The 20,736-nt window shown below is 32.6% G+C and overlaps 1 protein-coding gene and 1 long non-coding RNA gene across 2 annotated transcripts in view; one reads left to right on the top strand and one right to left on the bottom strand.

Moving 5' to 3' along the window:
* The window catches only part of Chmp1 (Charged multivesicular body protein 1), a 395,687-nt gene that overhangs the window by 16,042 nt on the left and 358,909 nt on the right, over positions 1 to 20,736 (bottom strand). The gene's annotated exons all lie outside the window — the stretch shown is intronic.
* Positions 1 to 20,736, top strand: part of LOC143194262 (uncharacterized) — a 52,932-nt gene that overhangs the window by 16,120 nt on the left and 16,076 nt on the right. Inside the window, exon 2 of the long non-coding RNA XR_013005280.1 lies at positions 3,132 to 3,219. This is a non-coding gene — a long non-coding RNA (uncharacterized LOC143194262). The remainder of the gene's footprint in view (positions 1 to 3,131; positions 3,220 to 20,736) is intronic.

Genomic DNA, 20,736 nt, shown 5'->3' with positions numbered 1-20,736 from the left:
ACCCACGAAAAATACCAGATGTTATAAAAAATACCTCCTATCGTTATATTAGCGATAATATCGAAAGTTTTTGAGAAATTATATATGAAGACGCTAAACTATATAATAGAAAAAAGAAAATATATTCCAGAACATCAGTTTGGGTTTCGCAATAAGCAAGAAGCTGTAGAACAAGTGCATAGACTTGTAAACAAAATAAATATGGACCTATATACTGTTTGGCTGCTTTTCTAGACACAATCAGGCTTTGACAAAGTATGGCATATGGGCTTGCAGGTCAAATTAAAGAAAGTTCTCCTCTAAAATTCAAGACCATAAGTATATAAAACGAGCTATTTGAGCTCTAAATACTACATTCATTGCGAACTCCAAAATATTGCAAATGATTTTCGTTTCAGTGACACAAAGTATAGTTCGATTCCGAACAAAGCGTCGATTTTTTACGAAATATTTTATTTTCGATATCATATATCATATATATCTCCCAAACTTGAAGTTCATAAATTACGTAAATAAAAAATCTCTAAATTACTACTTCTCCATTCAGTAGGCTTGATACGGATAATTGCAGTTGATGGCTCACTGAAGTTCCTTTTGCTCGATAAATGTCGCCAGTATAAGCGCAAAAAATAGCACAGTATAAATGTAAATATATTATAGAGCTATACTTTAATAGAATATAAATGTGAAAACAAATATATACTAAAGTATGAAATAAATGGTCTAATATCATCATATATTATCTATTAAAACTTGGAATACAAGCTAAGCTAGATTTTCAGAATGTGTGAAAGCAATCATATATAAAAATGTTAAAGTACAAGACAATAAATATACAATACGAGCTATTTGAGGTGTTATTACTACATCCATTGAGAACTCCAAAGTATTGCAAAAGACATTCGTCTCGGTGACACAACGAACAGTTCGATTCCCAACAAAGCGTCGGTTTTTCGCGAAAAGCTTATGTTTACGATATCAAAACAGCCGAAATCTCGTGTATGCAAACTAAACTTGAGTTTCACTCAAGTTTGAAGTTCATAAATCCCATAAATAAAGCGGCCGTCGTCGGCACAGCTAATTTGCCTTGCAAAGCGGACGATGCACCGGCCTCACTATCAAGGCCAGCGGCATGCGCACGCTCCCGCCTCACCTTGGGCGCAGGCGGCTCCCCCGCCGCCGTGGATCGTTATTCGCCGAACCCCTGGACCATTCCCGGACACCCCCCGTTCAAGAGGGTGTGTTATATCACAAGGAATAACACGAATCTATCGGAAATCGTCTCGATTTTACCTTGTCGCGCGTGGTAAGGACGCATTCTTTCGGCTGGACCGCGCCTGGACCGTGGCGGTTTCCTTTTTGGCCGGGAAACCGACGACGACAGAAGCTGCTTAATATGGGAAAAGCAGAAAGGTCAGACTGGAACGCCGGTCGATATATGAATTATTCAATAGGGGGAAAGTGAATGAACTTTATTTCCCAACCTGCTCAGGCTCGAAACATATGGGTTAAATGAAAATTCCGTCGGCTGCGAGAAAGCGACGGGCGACAAAGCGTTCCAACTTCCAATTTTCATGTGTTGATGCTCCGTATATTACTCGTATAATACGAATATCATGGAAATAATCAACTAGTTTACAATTTGCATTCATATTAATTTCAAACATATTACTTTAATTAATTAATTAATTGCTGAAAACTCTCAGCTACTACGTAATGTTAATAACAGGGTCGGCAAAAGTCCCGCTACCATTTTGATTGCGCACCATCATGGTTATGTGACGTTTAGCTCTATAAACATTATGTTGTGTAGACGTCCACATTTTATTATGGATAAATATACGCCACAAGAACGAGCAAAAATAGTGACAATATTTATTGAAAATAATCGTTCCATTAATGCCACAATTTATTGTTTAAATGCAAATTTTCGACAGTACGCTACGACCGTAGTCAGGCCTCGTTAAGGAAGACAACTTACCTCTCGTAACACTGAAAATGTGGCTCTGTTGCGCGATAGTGTTGCAGAGTCTCCAGAAACATCAATTCGGAGACACAGTTCACAGTTACACATTTTTGCACGCGGTATAAGGCAAATTTTAAAAACTGATTGGAAAATACTCCCGTACAAAAATTCAATTGGTCCAAAAATTACTACCCAGTGTTGAGTACAGTGGTGCAATCCTAAGGCCGTCTGGTGAAATTGAAAATATTTTGTCTAAATTGATGATATTTTGTCACATCAATAAACAGAACAGTCCGTATTTGGGGAACACAGAATCGTCAATTAATTCATGAAACATCATTGCATCCGATAAAAATTACTCTATGATGTGGTATTCATGCTGGAATCGTCAATGGTCCCTTTTGTTTTGAAAATGACCAAGGTGTTACAGTTATTGCTGATCGATAGCAAAACATGATTCGAAATTTTGTACCTGAAATGGAAGAGCAAGGACTAGAGGACATGTGGTTTCAGCAAGATGGGGCTACAGCCCACACAACTCGTTCAACAATTCTATTATTAATGACGTTTTTCGATGCCAGATCTCCAGATTTAACAGCACCAGACCTTTCCTCATGGGTTTTTTTAAATCAAAATTTTATGTTAATGAACGTGTTAATTGACGAAATTCAGCTTCAGATACTGCAGGATGTCATGAAAAATGCCTTAAAAGGAGCCGAAAGTTGCATAGCGAATCGCGGTCCCCATTTAGCCGATAAAATTTTTTAATCAGAACGAAAGAAAAAGACCAAATAAACTTTTTATGAAAACCAAACTTACTTATCTTTTCTTTGAGCAAACTTATAGGGAATCAAAGTAGTAGCGGGACTTTTGTCCCACGTTGTATAACAAAAATTCTACAGAAAGGGCATCATAACATATTTTAGTTACATATTTTAGTTTTAGACCAAATAAACTTTTTATGAAAACCAAACTTACTTATCTTTTCTTTGAGCAAACTTATAGGGAATCAAAATAGTAGCGAGACTTTTGTCTCACGTTGTATAACAAAAATTCTACACAAAAAGGGCAACGTAACATATTTCAGTGGAAGTAAAAATCATGATTGAGCAAGCGTGCCGAATATGGTTTATGCATTATAAAAATAGTGATTTTTAATTGCTAGATATGGAACCATCCAGAGAGTCATTAATGTTCGGTGATGAAGAATTGGCAAAATCATCAATGAAGATTTTCGCCGTAGAAAACAATTGGTAAGTAGGAATTATTTAAATTATTACAGTAATGACTTATAAACAATACGCAAGCTTACCAAAAGAAACCCATTGAGAAATGATCATCAATTTCGTTATGACCTACTAGTTCAAAAACAAAACAACAATCACTTCCATTACCATTATGTGGTACCTACACAGAAAGCTATTAAAGACTCAATTGAAAGGTTACCACTCCAATTGCAGTACTTTTCTGATATAGACTATATAGCACTAGCAATTAGACAATCATTTTAATTATCATCCTTATTTTAAGTTAGTTTTATATATACTTATATATAGTCTGATTGTAAAAGTAGAATGTGTAAATGAAGTAATGTAATAAAATGCATTGCATTCTAGGATACTCTTTTTTTTATAAAATATTCCTCAAAATAAATTAACAATACATTTATGCTTTATCAAAATGGGGCTATAATTTTCTATTTTAACATATTAGAGTAAAATTGAATCTACGTTACTCTATATAATTTTACGTAATAAGTCCTCATTTATTTTAGAATAATAATGTCATTAATCACGATGCGAAATTAACCAGAATGAAACGACGTTGTTTGGTTTAATATAAAATATGTAAATCGAACACAATCTCATCGAAAAAGTAACTGTTCCAAATGAATATTTACGACTATCATAAATAAGGTGATAGATAAGGCTGGAATAATCAATCTGAGATATGGCCAAGGTCCAGTGACATTTAACGGCAGCACTGGCCACATAAAACTCTTCTTAGTTCACATAAAATGTGTGCCCACAACTTGTATCAATATATTTAGATTTTTATTAGATAATAGTTTCAATATTGTCCGTTAATAAAATGTGTATATATATGTATATATATATATATATATATATATATATATTGATTGATAAGAATATTGTTCATTTTGTAGCAAAAATATAAATGAATACATTTTTAAGCCATTGAATAATTTATTCATGTACATTTATCAGAAATACTAACGCATATTACATAAAGTTCATTTTCAATACCAACTAGTAACATTAGGATAAATATAACAAAAAGAGTCGAATTACCTTCTGACATTTATTGAAATAACATCCTGACATACAGATTTTAATTCAGTTTATTTGTATTTCTACCAAATCGTTTTAGCCTGTTCATTGGTGGACCTACTATTTAACTAATGCCCCGAAAAACGAATTTTGTGGAAAGTGCTACTGTAAAATATAATTACTAACAATTTACTGATAAAAAATCAATTCGATAAATCGATTCCTTTGAATATTAGTAAATAGCCTTAATAGGAAATATATTTCTCGTCATTAGGTATATAAGATAATTAATAAAAAAGTGATAAGCTATTAAATAAATAAATAAGTTATGTTTATAATTGTGACCTCTAATTAGGTAAGAGTTCAAATTCATCACTGGATATCCTCTGGGATGGTCTCTAAGCCGATCATCTGCCATTCTATAGACTTAATGCCGAAGACCGTACTTCGAAGCCCACGTTAAACAGTAGATCAGGTTCAGATGAACTATGGTTGGTAAGACTCTATAGAGACTCTTATAAAATATAAATATAAATAACAGTAAACCTTATAAGAATCCTTATAACAACATAACATAATACTAACTTATTATTAAACCACGATAATAACAATAACAATGGTAACTCAGTTAATTTTGCATATTAAATATAATATTGAACTTATTAGCTCGATTGAAAATATTATCTTAGATGAAAGGAAAGAACATATTTCTGTCACCGGGTATGGAAGATAATTAATTAATAAAAGTGATAAGTTATTAAATTAATCTTAATATATTTTAATATAAATAAGCTTATAACGTAAATGCAGGTATATCAGTAATGTCAACTTCTGAATCTATTAGTTATTGAGCTCACAATTTAACATATATACACAACCTACGATTAACAAGCTTTCAGACATTCAACTTAGGCAATTGTACAAGTATTAAAAATGTCATGATCAATATATTCGATAAAGGATGTCATCATTATCAACTGTGTAAAACAAAGTTGAACTCATAACAGTAACTGTTGTAAGTGGAAAAATTGTTCTGCATCAGATTTTACACTCCTCTCTTTCTTTCAAAATCTGTATAAATCCTCACAAGGTTTGATTTTGGGTTGTCATAGCAAACCACATTTTGTCTCCAGTAACTATGTGATGTCAAAATCCCTTCCTTTTCTGCTGTGAAGGCAGTTGGACATTGATATATGGAAAAACTCTCTTCGGCGTCTTTAGATTTTAATTTATATGGTGGCCATTGTTAAACACTTGCATGATCTCCAATCGATTCAAAATGGCTTGTCTCGTAGCAATCTTCGTTCATCAGCTGTTCCAATTTGATCTCTTCGAACTTCTTTACAGCTCACGGATGCCCATTCCCTTCTTCATCAGGATAGAGATCCGGTGCTTTCTGCGAAGAAGAGAATGGGGAAAATTTCTAAATTTTTATGATGGCATTACAAAAGAACCACTACATCTTTTACATCGAAAAAACAATCTTATATAATCCGAAACAATATTAAATCCTTCAAGTACATTGAAAAAATTACGAAATTTTCTAAGCAGATTAAAACGAATTAATCTAGATCAGGCCGGTGCCGCTAAAATATTATCTCAACGATCAATTTACATGTAAACTAACTGGAGCTAATCCCTTGTGCCCGTAAATATAATGCGCAAGGAGACAAATTTATTCTAAATAACCTGTCGCCTTAAGGGTTTACATACACTTCTGGTAGGTGTAATTTTAGTGACGTTTGCATCATGCAAAGCAGGCTTCATCGGGCGGTCTAGCGGGGATCGACGGGAGGGATCAACTGGGACATTATCGTATTGACAAACTCTGAAAAGTTCTTCGGAAAACGACGGACGAATCTATCCGCCATTATACAAACAGGTATAGATTCGGCAGTAAATATTTGCCTTATCAAAATAATTATTTAATATTTAAGAAATTCCATCAGTGATAATTAAAGATTCATTATTATTTATAGCACGAGCTAAGCGTTGGATCATATACAAGTGGAGTAAAAATTCCGCTACCATTGGATGCAATTTCCAGTTAGTGGTAACATTGGAACGATTATTTTCAATAAATAATTTCCCTAATTCTGCTCGTTCTTGTGGCATATATTTATCCATAATAAAATTTGGACATCTACACGACACAAAATGGTAGTGAGACTGTTGGCCCACATGGTGACACCGTGTAGAAATAAAAATCTATTTGGCAGTGATAAAATCGTCGATAAATGTTTGTACTTTAGAAAATCTTATGCTAGCCAAGCCATGCTGAATCGTTCTGAACAAGTGGTAGTTAGAAGGGGCTATATCTGAGGGGTACACTAGATGCGGTCGAACTTCCCACTCAAGCTGCAGCAGTGTGCTCCATAATTCTTCCAACGTCTGGCCGAACGTTCTCATGTAAGAGGATGGCTTTGCGGCTGTTACTCTCTATTGTTGCTCTTTTATGCAACAATAAGTCATCCAATATTTTTAGTTGACAGCGGTAAGCATCTAGGATAAATCTTTATTCGAATTTAACAGCTCATAAAGTAGTACAGTTTGTTGATACCACCATGATAACCTATGACTTTGATTAAACCAGTACTTGAGAATGACGTCTTAGGTCCACTTTTCATGGCCAGTTGCGTTAGGCCATCAGATATTTTTAGTTTGCCTTGTAACCTCGATAACGAAATGTTTGAGAATTTTCAGTCCATACTTGTGGTAGCTATTTTTTCCTTCTTTTGATTTCCTTATGTAAACATCTCGAAAATCATCAACTGCTAAGATATATTAAAGCTCTTAAAATGATTTTCATCCAATAAATCTTGCAACTCATTGTCTTCCAATTTTGTTGATAATTCAGGTCTTTAGTTTTATTATTAAATTTTATTCTTTAAAATCGTCGGTACCAAAACTAGCATTTGAGGTATAAGGAAACAGCATCATCATAAGCTTCTAAAATAGTTAGATAGGCTTCAAAAATATATTCCTTCAAATCAAACAACAAAAGTATATAGAATTTTGAGTGTTTCATGATTAGCGTCAGTTTGGTTTGAATAACTCAATAATACTAAACAAAAAAATGTTAATTGAGGTAGCGATATGTCATAAATGTCAAATGTAACATTTGTTAACACAAACAAAATAGAAGGACTGCCTGATGAATAAGGTAAATGTGGTAAATTTAAACTTATTCAGGTGTATGGGAATGCTTTGAAATACGAGCAATTATCCTAGATGTAGCTCAAAATAAGACCTCAGTTCAGTACTATGGTTAACTTATCTCACCAAAAGACAGCCTTTTCTTTGATTAGGTTGCCCTTCCAAGTATGTCAAAGGCTATTAAAGTATCAATACTAGTAGGAACCCGCTTGCCAAATAATTCTAAAAATTCGACTAGTTTCTTTCAACATCTTTATTGAATAATAGCTCCAGTCAGTTCTGGTAATACTATAGTTTCAAAATTAACCGTCTATTCAACTATCCTAATATTAATGCTCATTTTCAAGGCGCAATAAAGAATATCAATACAGCAGAGTGATGCTACATCAAAACAAGCCAAACTAAACCTGTTCATATAAAGTTTATAGATAAAATTTAAAAGAAGCTAATAAAAATTGTTTTAAAACTCACCTCGATATAATTCTACAGCAAAAAATAAGCAAATAAATACAATAATCATGCAGTGATAGCCTTTAGCTACCAACAGAAATGTTCTTCAATTCTCTCCGTGCCGACAAGAGCCATTCAAAAATAATTCCATTACCTTGTTATATTAAATTATAATTAAATAAAATTAATCTTAATTTTATATAAATATTTCTAACTTGGCATTTTTAGAAATATTTGCCGATAATAACATATATAGGAAATGTAATTGGCAAACAGATTTATTAATTATTATTAACATTTTATTTTGTTCATTATCCTTTGTAGTTACTTTTTTATCACTATCCCTTATTTGGACTTTGCTAATACAGAATGAAGCTATTTGGCTCTTTGGCTTCTAGCTTAACTGAGATGAGATTTAATTTGATTAAAACTTTAAACACTTGACAATTTCAAACATAAGTTTAAAACACATATGCCCTAATGGAATTCGAACTATCATATCAGTTGAAGTATTTTGTGTTTGAGAACGATCTTTAATATATAATATTACAACGACCGATGTTTCTTCAGGAGTTTAGCATTGTTCGCCTATTTAAATGTCGTTCAAACAGAGTGTAATAAAGGATTTGATGGAAAATGAAGAACGAAACGAGCTACAAACGTATCCGTCGTATTGTAAGACGTCCATTAACTCCAGTGAAGTTTTAGTGTTCGAGACGGATCAAAGCGTTTCGGGTCTAAGGCAAAAATCTTTAGACGGCTTCCGAGTTTTTTCCGTTTTAATAATCCAAAGTGTCATAAAAGAGTGTTTCCTCCGGGCGGAGGTGGTTTATCCCGAGGGAACCGGGCGGTAGTCCCGGAACAGTGTCAGCGGAGTCGGGCGCGGACGTGCCCAGCCTTATAATTAGATGCGTCGCAAAATCGATACGAGCACCACTTTCAAGACAAGCTCCAGACTAGGGACCGGCGTTTCGGTCCATGGAACGCAACTCGTCTACTATAGAACGGTATAAAACATTCGACGTTTTTGTCCTTTGTGAAAGACGAAGAACCAAACTTAACTGTTTTACATGATATTATCCATCTTCAGTACATTTTCTTTAATACAGCATTTATCTATGTGGATTTATACCAAAAATATAGCAATACGAAATGTTAAAATATCTATATGATAGATTGTAATAAAGAAACACCGAAATATTGATTTATAATAATATTTATAACATAATAAACAATTTTCTGAATTGGAAACACACAACTTGTTGTTGAGTTTTTATTGATGCATAAATACATTAGAAATTCTCACGTCATCAGTACGCATTACAATATTTAATTATAACTCTAAAGTTATTGAAATATCGATAAATAAGACTTGAACGCAAACCGTGCAGTGCAACCAAAACAACTATGTCTCATTCAGATTTTGGGGGTTTTAGCGCACATTTAAAATTAGTCGTCGTTGAAATGTCTCTTTTCTCTTTTAAATCATTTTTTTTTCTCAAAATAACTTATTCCAAGGTAAGCAAATAAGTAGTATTGTCATAAAATAGTTTTTCAAGAATAGTCATCAAGCCTATTTAATAAAATAACATGCATTCTTAAAAGATTGGCTAACATATTTTATAAATTTTATAGAATACTTTGGCTCTCAAGGCTATAAGATATAAATAGGGCTGGAATACCCAGAATCATTTAAAATATCGTGTTTTGTTGGAAATGATAAACGGTTAAACTATTTTTTAAGCGTTACTTAAAACCCACAAGATTGTATAAGTTATTAAAGGTTTATTTAAATTAATGATTTATTTTATAAGATAATTTGAAGGAACACAACACAAAATCTGTCCATAAAAAAAACGTAAATGTGCAAATTAATTTATCAATCTATAATAAAGTATATTTCCTATATAATATCATATATTAACGTAAAAGCTCTAGTAGGTAAAGAACAAAGTACAGGAAAATAGAAAATTAAAGCACACTATATCAGCTAGAAGAAGTGTTAATACTAACTTCAACTAAACTTAATATGGTCTAATTCTGGTTTTTTAAAATTAAAGTTGTATAAAAGATATATAACAAATTACAAGGATATATCAAAATGGATGTGAATTCAATGTTTGCCGTTTCTCAATTTATTTCTGGATTGACTAAAATTTTGATTAGTAAATTTGCTATACAGATTATTATAAAATCAACTCAGCTAAATTTAGTAGATATTAATTTTTTTCTCTCTTGCCTTCATAACATGTTTTTAAACATAATTTCGTTCCTTGATCGAGGTTGACACATTTTTAACTCCCTCCCTCGCAGGCGACTTTGAAGTCTTGATAAAATAACGAGATAACTTTTCTGTTCGAGGGCGGGCGATGGTTCTTTTGAGGGTGCGCGTGAAAAAGTAATGTGTTTTGAAATGAGGAAAATTCGTAATTAAAACCGTTTTGGCCGTTGTCGTACGGGGGAGGGACCCACTTAACCATTTTGTGATTTGCGGCGTCAAACAAGGAGATATCATCATTTTATAATTCACGAAAACACGTCTCTTGTACCAGAATGTATTTTACCAGTACACGTAAAGCTTATTATACAACAATTTATGGCTCATACTTTTTATTTTTCTCTCAGAAATATCATGTTAGATGGCAAATCAACATGAATTAATATTATATATGTTCTGAACTCGTTATTATGTAACACAAATCTAATAAAATACTCTATAATAGTATATATAACTTTAGTTATCATTGCATTTTTATGCAAATATACATTCTTACCTTCAAAATACATATTTAAAAGCTTAAAATTAGTGACTTTAGATCATGAATATACATAGTGCATGTAGTACTTGTAGTACACTCTACCCTTGGCTAGACTAAGGACACCATTGCTGTTTCCAACAACCATACCCGTATCAGTTTCGCCATATTATACCTCCTTCCTGAAGGAACAGGACTTATATTTAACTTACACATTTAATGGACTAATTTATGCATATCGACTATATCTTCATATCCCCATTTGCTTTCGACTATCTTCTGAATACCACATATTTAATATTTGCACTGTTATACAAATTTCCATGGTAAAGACTATACGAAATGGTTTTCTAAGTTTAGACATATCAAAATTCCAATAGTCTACGGCTAATCAAACCCCATTCTGATCGTACATCTTTAATTGTAAGCTTTTAGCCAAGTTATGATAGACGTGATTAGTTCACAGCAATTTCAGTTCACCTTTGATGGTTTTACCGTACACACTGAACATGTTGTGTTATATACCTACGAACTGAGGCTGTTTTGTAAAGCATGGATGTTCCCCAATTCTAATAGTTAATGGCTAGGCTAGGGGAATTTAAGCACCATCAATCCAACTTCGTTGGCAATACATTATATCCACATTTGCTTAAAACCAGTGGCGTGTAAGACAGTCGAAAAGTGCAGCATCACCAGAAACAAACGCTACCAAGTTATAGCGGATATGATTTGGGATTTATCATATTAACGCATAGAGGGAAGAAACATATGAAGCCTCGTAGGAAATATAAAATTTCATCATTGTATGGTTATAGCCGACCTTCAAAAAATATTATTTTTATTATGTGTAAAATAAATTGTGCTATTTTACTAGAAGACAATAATAGTTCAATTTTTACTGCAATATGCTGTAATAGCTGAATTTAAATCTAAACTGGAAGATTTGAAATAGACCCTACTTTGCCCTGACGGCATTCGAACTCGCGACAATCGCAACTGTGGAAGAACCATGGTGTCGGCTTAAACACTGCGGCTACCAAGCCGGGTAAAATCATATTTTTTCTTTTGTTTAATCAAAAATATTATTGTACAGCAAACACTATTGTTATTGTATGAGAATAGCGAATATAAATTTAAAAAAAAACAAGCTTACTATTAGTGGACCTACGACATATGTTAATAACGTATGCTGACGTCTAGTTTTATAATAAAAGAATTGATATGTTCATTTGATGAATTTTCAACAAGAAACGAACCACGAAAAACAATCATTCCAGAATGACCCCACAGTAATTTCGAACATGATAGGAATCTGTCAGTCGGTAATGCCCTAGAGTAACTCTTTCGCCGCATCACTCCCTCCACTTCGTAGCCCGGAAGCGTTGATTCAACATCGAGATGACACGTCTTTAATTCCCAATGAAAATTACTTTTAAATTTTGATGGATGACGAGATAAAATCCGCCCGGAGTCTGTTCGTTTGTTGGTGGTGAGGGTCCAAACTTTAAATTATTTGATGCGGTAGGGTGGATATGAATAGGGGTATTGTTGGCGTTTTTGTTTCCAGCATAAAATACTTATTTTGATAATTTGTTAGCTAATATATAGATATATTGTTTGTATAGATATATACCTAAATAATTAAGTTTATCATAGTTAACATACATTAGAATTAAATTAAAATAGCATATTTCTCAATAAAATCGAGCCAGCTTGATATTATCTTAATATTGAAAAATTATACGATGTTCAAGTTAAAATAGAGCATGAAAATACTGAAAATTTTATATAATTTTTATTAAGTTCAAATAAAAAACTAAAAAATATGTCGTATTATTGACATATAGCCAATTCAAAATAGCAGTAACACGAGTGTCAATATATGCCTGTCTAAAGTTGTAAATTCGTTCTACAGTCAGACAATGTTATCCTTGTCATTTTATTCTATTTAAAAAGAGATAGAATGCGGTTATAGAAGTCCGAATATGTAACAGAATGAGCCTGCAAAAGTTGTGCGTTTGCCAAACTTCCGAAAATTCCTCAAAATGTTATAATTACGGGTTATAAACCGGCAAACGTTGTTTTACCGCTTTGTTTTAATAAAATTGAAATCGCCGCGGTTTTTATTGAAAATATTTTTTTGCGCCTTGCAGCTTCACTGTGTATTAGTACGGATACGGTCACTAACACATCACAAGAGAGCAAAAACAATATAAACTTAAATTCGCCAAAATGAAACCGTGTTTATGCGAAACAGGTGAGGAATCAAGATCAGCTTAGGCTTTCAAAGATCAAATATACGAAATGTATAAAACAGTAAATAGTTTTATCAATCGAAACATAATTTAATACAATTATTTCAGGGAAAATTGTTAGTCTGGAAAGTATCCATAAAAATCCAAAAGATATACAGCTATTTGAGAGATGTAGAACATCAATTCGTACATTGTTGGATAATATAGGATTTAAGTGGTGTAAATATAACCCACGAAGGGGTTTAATGGAACCTCCAGAGATTGCTGTTGAAAGAATACAATTTTTGAAAACATATAACAAAATCAAGAAGAAATATATCAATTTATATTTTTAAATGAGAATATTTCAGAATGGTACATTGGGTTGCTCATGGCAAGATTATAATAAATATTTTAAAGACAACGAAAGCTGATGAAAAAAGGTCATAAAAAAGTCATAACATTTATTTATTGCAGACATATAGTTCTTCATGCTGCTACTTGGTAAATATAATTGAATTATTTAATTGCATTTTGTATAATTTACTTTTTTAGAAATAAGGCTAAGAAAAGATACATAGTAGATAAGATTACTGAATGTTATAGCCACATAGTATTACGTCTTCATCCCTATCACTGCATTTTTAATTGAATTGAGTTTATACGGGGTATTGCAAAGAATTATTACAATAGATATTCAGGTCGAGGAGGATATTCAAACCAGAACTGTTTGGATTTATGGAAATAGGCATTGTTGAAAATAGCACCTTCGGTATGTGTGAGAGCGATCAGACACATTGAAGAAGAAATTGACAAATGGTAGATTCTTGAGCAAGTTTTTGATATATTGGAAATAAACATCTTAGTTATTCACTTGATGAGTGTTTCTGAAAGTGACAGTGATTGAATAAAACCTTATGAATGTCGGTTTATGATTCAATGCTGACAATTACCAAGACGGGGTGATGAAAGAGGAAACCACTAAAGGTCAATATACAATTAATATACTTTAGTTATAGGGAATTGTATTATAGAAGCTTTAGTAGTAGCTAGCGAAAGCTTTATGAGCATGTGTTTTATTGTTCAGAATATACATGAACGTTTGTTAACATGTATGAGGAGAGAAATAACACTAACTGTTTTTCAGATATGGCAAATGCATTAGGGATTGCAGTTGTAGTTTTATCAAGAAAGTTGTATACAGATAGTAACAGGACAAACTAAAGCGAAAAATAGTAATATCATAATGACTTTACAAGGACACATTGCATCGAAATAAACAAGAACTAAGCATAAAATATAAATATGCTCTCTAATGAAAGTAAAATATAAGACTCAGATATAAAATTGTTAATTATGTGGATTAGGCCTTCGGGAGATACCACTACATAAAAAAACGCGCCTAGAACCCTACCTATACTAGTGTGGAAAAAATGTTAATGTATATATAAAAAAACAACTCTAACCTATAAATTATTGTGGTTGTATAATTAATTGTAGTTTTAAGTTCTTCGATAATATATTAAAGGTACTATAATGTTAAAATAAATTATATTTAATAGAATAATAAGCCAAAATATACTAAAACTCAGAGTAGCTGCGGCAACATTGCGACGTTTCCCATGTCATTGCTATTTTGAATTGACTATAAATGTTATTACTTATGTCATATGATTTCACGAATATTCATTACTACAATCGGTACTCAATACAACTATAACAATAAATGCACAGTAATATAGTGTTATATTGTATTACACAAGTAATATTGACAACATTCCTGGCTTGTTAGAAACACTATATGAATAAAAACTAACTTAATAGTACAGCTCTTTATACTGATTTACAAACTCTAATCACAAGAACTCATTTTATTATTTTTATGCATCTTTTATTAGATATATATCTTAATTAAAATTTCATTAATTATTATTTTCCATTTTTATATGGATCAATTCACATCCAATACAAGTGCAGGTTAAATACATAAGGATTTATTTCACAAATCACAATGTAATTAGACCCACTTAAGTCAAGCTTAATAACTTAATATAGTAACACTTACATACATTATACAAGTTCGTGTTCCTTGATTAGTTTCAATCTTGTTTTAATCATGTTGGTGTGATTTAACAACCTTCCCTATTGAGAGGCAATTCGAGACCACTGCAGTTCTTAGTTGATTACATTATTTTAACTTTATTTTGGCAACGCTGAATTTGGAACAAAGTTATTAGGTTTCAAGTAACCCTAAAATGCCACAACTTGCAAATACAGCTTGCAGGTTATTCGGCGAATAGAATTCGACATACCTTGCAAAAATAAAAGATATATAAAAGATAATGTATATTATTTTTTAATTATTTAATTATTATGTTTTTAATTTTGTCTAAAATTGATTGATTATCTGTCTGTATCTATAAAATTTAATTATTTCTGAAAATTTTTGAAAAAATAATTGTGATTTGTATGAACTCAATTTTAGTTCAGATTTAGTTTTAATAAAATATCGTCAGCAGTTAAATTATAAATAATGTTTATTTAATTCATTTAATTTAATTACTATAACATTATTAATGCTCTCTGTTTAAAATTTTATTCACATGATAAAATTATCGGCTAAAACTAACATAATATCTAAATAATCTATCGTTTTTAATTGATTTTATGAATATATCGATTATATGAATGGTAAGAGTTATGAACTACCGATCCAACACTAACCAGTTCCATCTATTTATATTTTGATTTGACCCCGTCTGAACAATAGATTAAAAGCGCGATAACGGTAATAACCTTTCGGGGCTGGAGCCTCTAAGCTGCGGAAAGGGTGGGTGACAAAGAGTAATGGTCCATGCCGGCGATCAGATCTACACGGACACCATTGAGAATAGGCGCGAGTTAATCCTTCTATAAAAAAATAATTGAAGGCGCCCTTTTGTTGTTTGCACGTACTTGCCGCCTGCATACGGCTTAAGCTACTCGGAAACGTTATTTATGTCCGTCGTTTTGTTTGTCTCCACCATGTGAAATTTGGTATATAACGGAAGGGTTTATACAATTGTTTATATACAAATAACTTACTTCAAAATACTATTTTGTTTAAAAAAAAACAGTCGCGCTGTATTACACCTCCCTCATAAAGAAACAATCACAAGGATATATATTGTCGTTGTCCCATCTGGACAGTTTTGAAAATTATTTTTTGAGTACCGCCTCTACCTTTGTCTATCAGTTTGCGTTTGTTGATCTTATAAATGATGCTGTTTCGATAGTCGCCTCGTAAGGAATAGTTTCATAAGTTTTGAGTCCAAATTCCAAAAACATACGGATGAGAAAATGAACTATTACATTCCGCCTTTGATGGCCCTACACCCTGACCTGCAAGTGTGCGTCCAAATTCTAAACTTGAATATAGATTATGACTAGTGTTTTTTCAGGTCACCGTCGGATACTGAATCCATCTTTTGAAAACTTATAGCTTCAGCCTCGAACTCAACGATAGAATTCGATCTTAATTGCACCAGGAAATGCTTCGAGTAACTACGGAACGATTGCCAATGCAACGCCACTTTCTTTTCTCTTGGTATATAATAATTCCAATCCAATTAATTTAATGACTAATCACTGTTCAATAAGTCCAATTCATGGATTTTTGTCATCGTTTTCACTGACTCGTTACACGATGCATTGTCTTGGTGAAGCAGCACTTTGTTTTTCTTCAGATGCGGCCGTTTTTCGGCGATTTGCTTACACGATTACACGATTTGCATTAACTACACGTTCAGTTGATATCTTTAGAGTGTCTGCTATTTCATTCAATTTAAGGTCATTCAAAATCATTGTGTGGATTTTTTAAATGTTTTCATTTGTAACAACCTCTTTTGGGCGTCCACTGCTTTCACCGTCGATTTTCCTGGGGCAGTGTCCGGAAACTCGGCATCAAGCTAATTTTTTGCTTCAGCTGTATTTTTTCCTTTCAAGAAGCAATATTTTATCAACACGCGAAATTCATTTTTATTAATTTTTTTACGATAACAAAAGTTGCTTCCCTCAAAATGCTATAATTAATCTATTGCGGGTTAGGGCTAACTAAAAAATATATGGATTTAATTCTAGTAGGGCCATCTATGCGTCAGGCTGGGGTCTTTTCAATTGACCTGTTCTGTTTATTATATAATAATAATATCCCCGTACTTTAACACTAGAATCATGGTTGTAGGCCCAAGCCCTGGAGATCAATGGCAATGCATACACTATTTCATCTAACGATAACTAAGTTCTTGATACCATTTGAAAAGTTGATATTCGGAAAACCGTTAAAATACGGTAACACTACCGCCATTATCTCACCGATTGATAAAAACCAAGTTTCTATGCATGCATTTTTTGAGATGGAATTTATTGGAAGTTAGGGGAGCTAAATCTGGAGTAGATAGTATTACTATTCATGCTCTACTTCACTTATTTTCGATGTGGGTTTTGGGCTGTTTGCGGAACAGGTCTTCTCTCAAAATCGTTTACCTATTTGAGAGCAATTCACAACAAATGCTCCTTTTGCATGCTAATAAATATACGATAATTGATAAATAACGCTAACTTCTTGTTGGACAATTTCAGAACAGTAACTAACATTGTAGCTGAAGCACCGGTGTAGCCACCTCGCATATTACTTTGTTTTAGTATCCTATTGGTAGGTACATAATAATAACAAGAAACAAAGTGATTTTAATCAATTTTAAAGAAAGCTACCCAAAACAGAAAAAGAAGGCAAATCGTTGGTATCGTTAGCGGATGAGTCTGTGAAGAAAACAACTGAACTCTTTAACCTTTAAATAATACCTTTAAACCTTTTATACTTTTATAATGCAAGGTGAATCATCGATTACATTACTTCCTACAACGGGACTGGTTTATATACGGAGAAATCCAAAAGAAGTCTATGATCCAGGCTGCCTAATTCCAACAGACAATCATGGGGAAGGATCAACTATGATTTGGGCGGCAATATCGTGGTATTCAGTTATTTCTCTCATGGCATTGTTGCCAAACACTGCCATATTCCAAAATAATAATAAGATCATATATACAGCACTAAGATTCAGACTTAGTTAGGATCATAATAACGTAGCACGTAGAAGAGGATCAGAATAACATCAAACATTTCTCCTGACCAGCACAATCTCCAGACCTCGATACAATTGAACTATTATGGGCAGTTTTAGAGAAGAGAGTGAGGAGCAGATTCACGTTTCGAAGAGCAATGGAGCAATAGACAGATATTTTGTTACAAGAATGAGACCCGAATGAGATCCGGACAACATTCCATTGAAAACCCACTCTACGAATCTATTCAGCGAATAATTGCTGCTGCTTTAACAGCAAATTGTGCGTCAACAACTCACTAATAAATATATATTGTATATATTAGGTGATCACGTTATTTTGTCCATCCCTTGTTCTATATAGATACTATGGATGATGCAGAACTTCGGATATTCAACCCTTCTAGCATCCGAAACTTTTATTCTCTTATATTGCAGATCACCCGTTATGATCTCGATTTATATCTTCCATCCAAAAGGTCGATTTTATAAAATATGACTGATAGTTTAGAATTCTGTTCAACTTTCATTCTACTATATATTCTTTTTTTGTGAATTTGTAAATCCTAGTTTTTAGAATAGCAAACTACACGATAACTACCTAAGTTTTTCTGCATCTTTCATTTTAAAATTTGTATTGAGGACATACTTACTTATTACAGCTTTTATTAAACATACATTAATTCCTATGATCGATTTTTTTGACATTTTAAATAAAGCTAGACATCACTAGTTATTGTCAAGCGTAAAGTGAAACCAACAGATGGACGGGCTTGACGGGATGTAAAAAGAAAGACACGAGTTGGTGCGGAATCTGATAAACCGTATTGATATTAAACCGCGCGACGCCTCGTTACAAAAGACCGAACCCTAAGAGGATTTGGATTAGTTTTGAGGGTGCGAGACCAGTTTTTTTATTTTTTAGCACATATGGGACGCCGAAATAGAAACCCGAGCCTTTTTTACCGTCTCGACATATCGCGCTAACTAAATCACATTTTATTTTTATAATATCTTTCTCTGAAAAGCTCCTCGCAATTCTGCAATTGTGAAAATTGGAAGAAAATTTATTAGTATTATATAATTTTAACTTAAAAATTATTTTAAAATAATGTATGATTTATTTATTTGGTTTGACAAATACTACTCATTGTTATGTTATTCTTCAAGATATTATGAAGAGAAAAAATCTAATACCGACACACTAGTTTGGGTTTCTTAACAAACATTCAACAATTGGTCAGTTCATCACAGAATAACAGATGGCATTCCAAAAATCTATGGTAAGATAAACAATATATTCAGCCATATTCTTATATAGCACAAGCCTTTGATAAGGTTTAGCATGACAGCCTGGTTCATAAGCTACAGAAAATGTTAAACTATTAAAATTCTAGATTACGGTCAGAATGATTAGAGTCAAACTAGAGGAACCAACTATAATCACACCACATAAACACCAATAACAATAAATAATATTTCTATATTACTTTATATTTATATTCCTTATTGATATAAAGCTAAGCGTGACCGAATGCCTTGTTTCAAAACATTGGTGGAAGGTATATGCTAAAAATAATCTTGAAAGGAAAATAAACTAAACGAATGAAAATATAAGACAATATATTAGTTAATTGGAAGAAAATCATAATTAATAACACGTAGTGAATTACTATTATACAAGCAAATATTAAAAACTTCGATTGACCTACAGAATTCACATTCAGAATATTTACATGAGAGTGTCTCGCAAAAAGAAATGTAACTAAAAGCACTGTAAATCCTCCCAGATGCTATAGGACTGATTACCTATTTAGAACATCAAGAAAATCGCAAGGAGGCATGAGGAGAGCTCCATTCTAACGTTAATATCGAAATATTTCCACTCTTGGATAACATCAGAACAGGAAGTTAACTCAAATGAAATAAACTATTTGATCCTGTCCAGATAGTAAGGTGTATTTAATAGAAAAGAGCAATTTTAATGCATTAACAATATTAGAGACTAAGTTAGGACCGATGGGTCCTCCCATATATAACATATATCTAGATTTAAGCCATTGTAGACAAATTGTAGTAGCAAAATAACAATAAAAAGGTCTTTTCAAACTTACACGTGGCCATCGACAATAACTTCCTGACCAAAACAATAACTTCTTCGTAATGTGTTCCTTATTATTTATATTACAAACATTAATAACGATATACACTGGCATTAAAATATACAATACATAGTATAAGCAGTGTTATTTCTAATTTCTTAATAGGGGCTTATATTAGCCTATTTACTCCCCATCACATCATTTCATTTTATTTCGATCTATTTCAGACTTATTCTCACCATAAATAATTCCTTTTTTTCTCTCCGTACGATGTTATCCCTCCCCGGCGTATTATTCATATTCGACCATTCCTTCGATTTGCCCTCGCTGGTAACTGCTCCAGCAATGACCCGTATGTAACAATATCCGGCATCCGTGCGAGAATATCTCATTATTTCCGAAATATTTTCCCGCATATACGCGGAAACCGAACAATAACCTTCATAACGTCGTTGCCAAAAAATATAGATTTGTCGAAATTGTGCCTAATGGCAATCTCCGGACGCTGCTAATACAGGGCGGGGAACGTCTGCACAATAAAACCAAAATATAAGGAGGTTTCCCTATTTAAGAAACAAACTTGACAGAAAAGATATTATAATTTTTGCCAATTACACTAACTAAAAAATAAAACATTATTATATTTTTTATTAATTACATTTTACATTATGTATAC

The sequence above is a fragment of the Rhynchophorus ferrugineus genome, unplaced genomic scaffold (assembly GCF_030347505.1).
Source record: "Rhynchophorus ferrugineus isolate W39M unplaced genomic scaffold, kcgeb_rfMv2 rfM3, whole genome shotgun sequence".
Classification (NCBI taxonomy): Eukaryota; Metazoa; Arthropoda; class Insecta; order Coleoptera; family Curculionidae; genus Rhynchophorus; species Rhynchophorus ferrugineus.
This window is presented reverse-complemented; position numbering and strand designations above follow the sequence as displayed.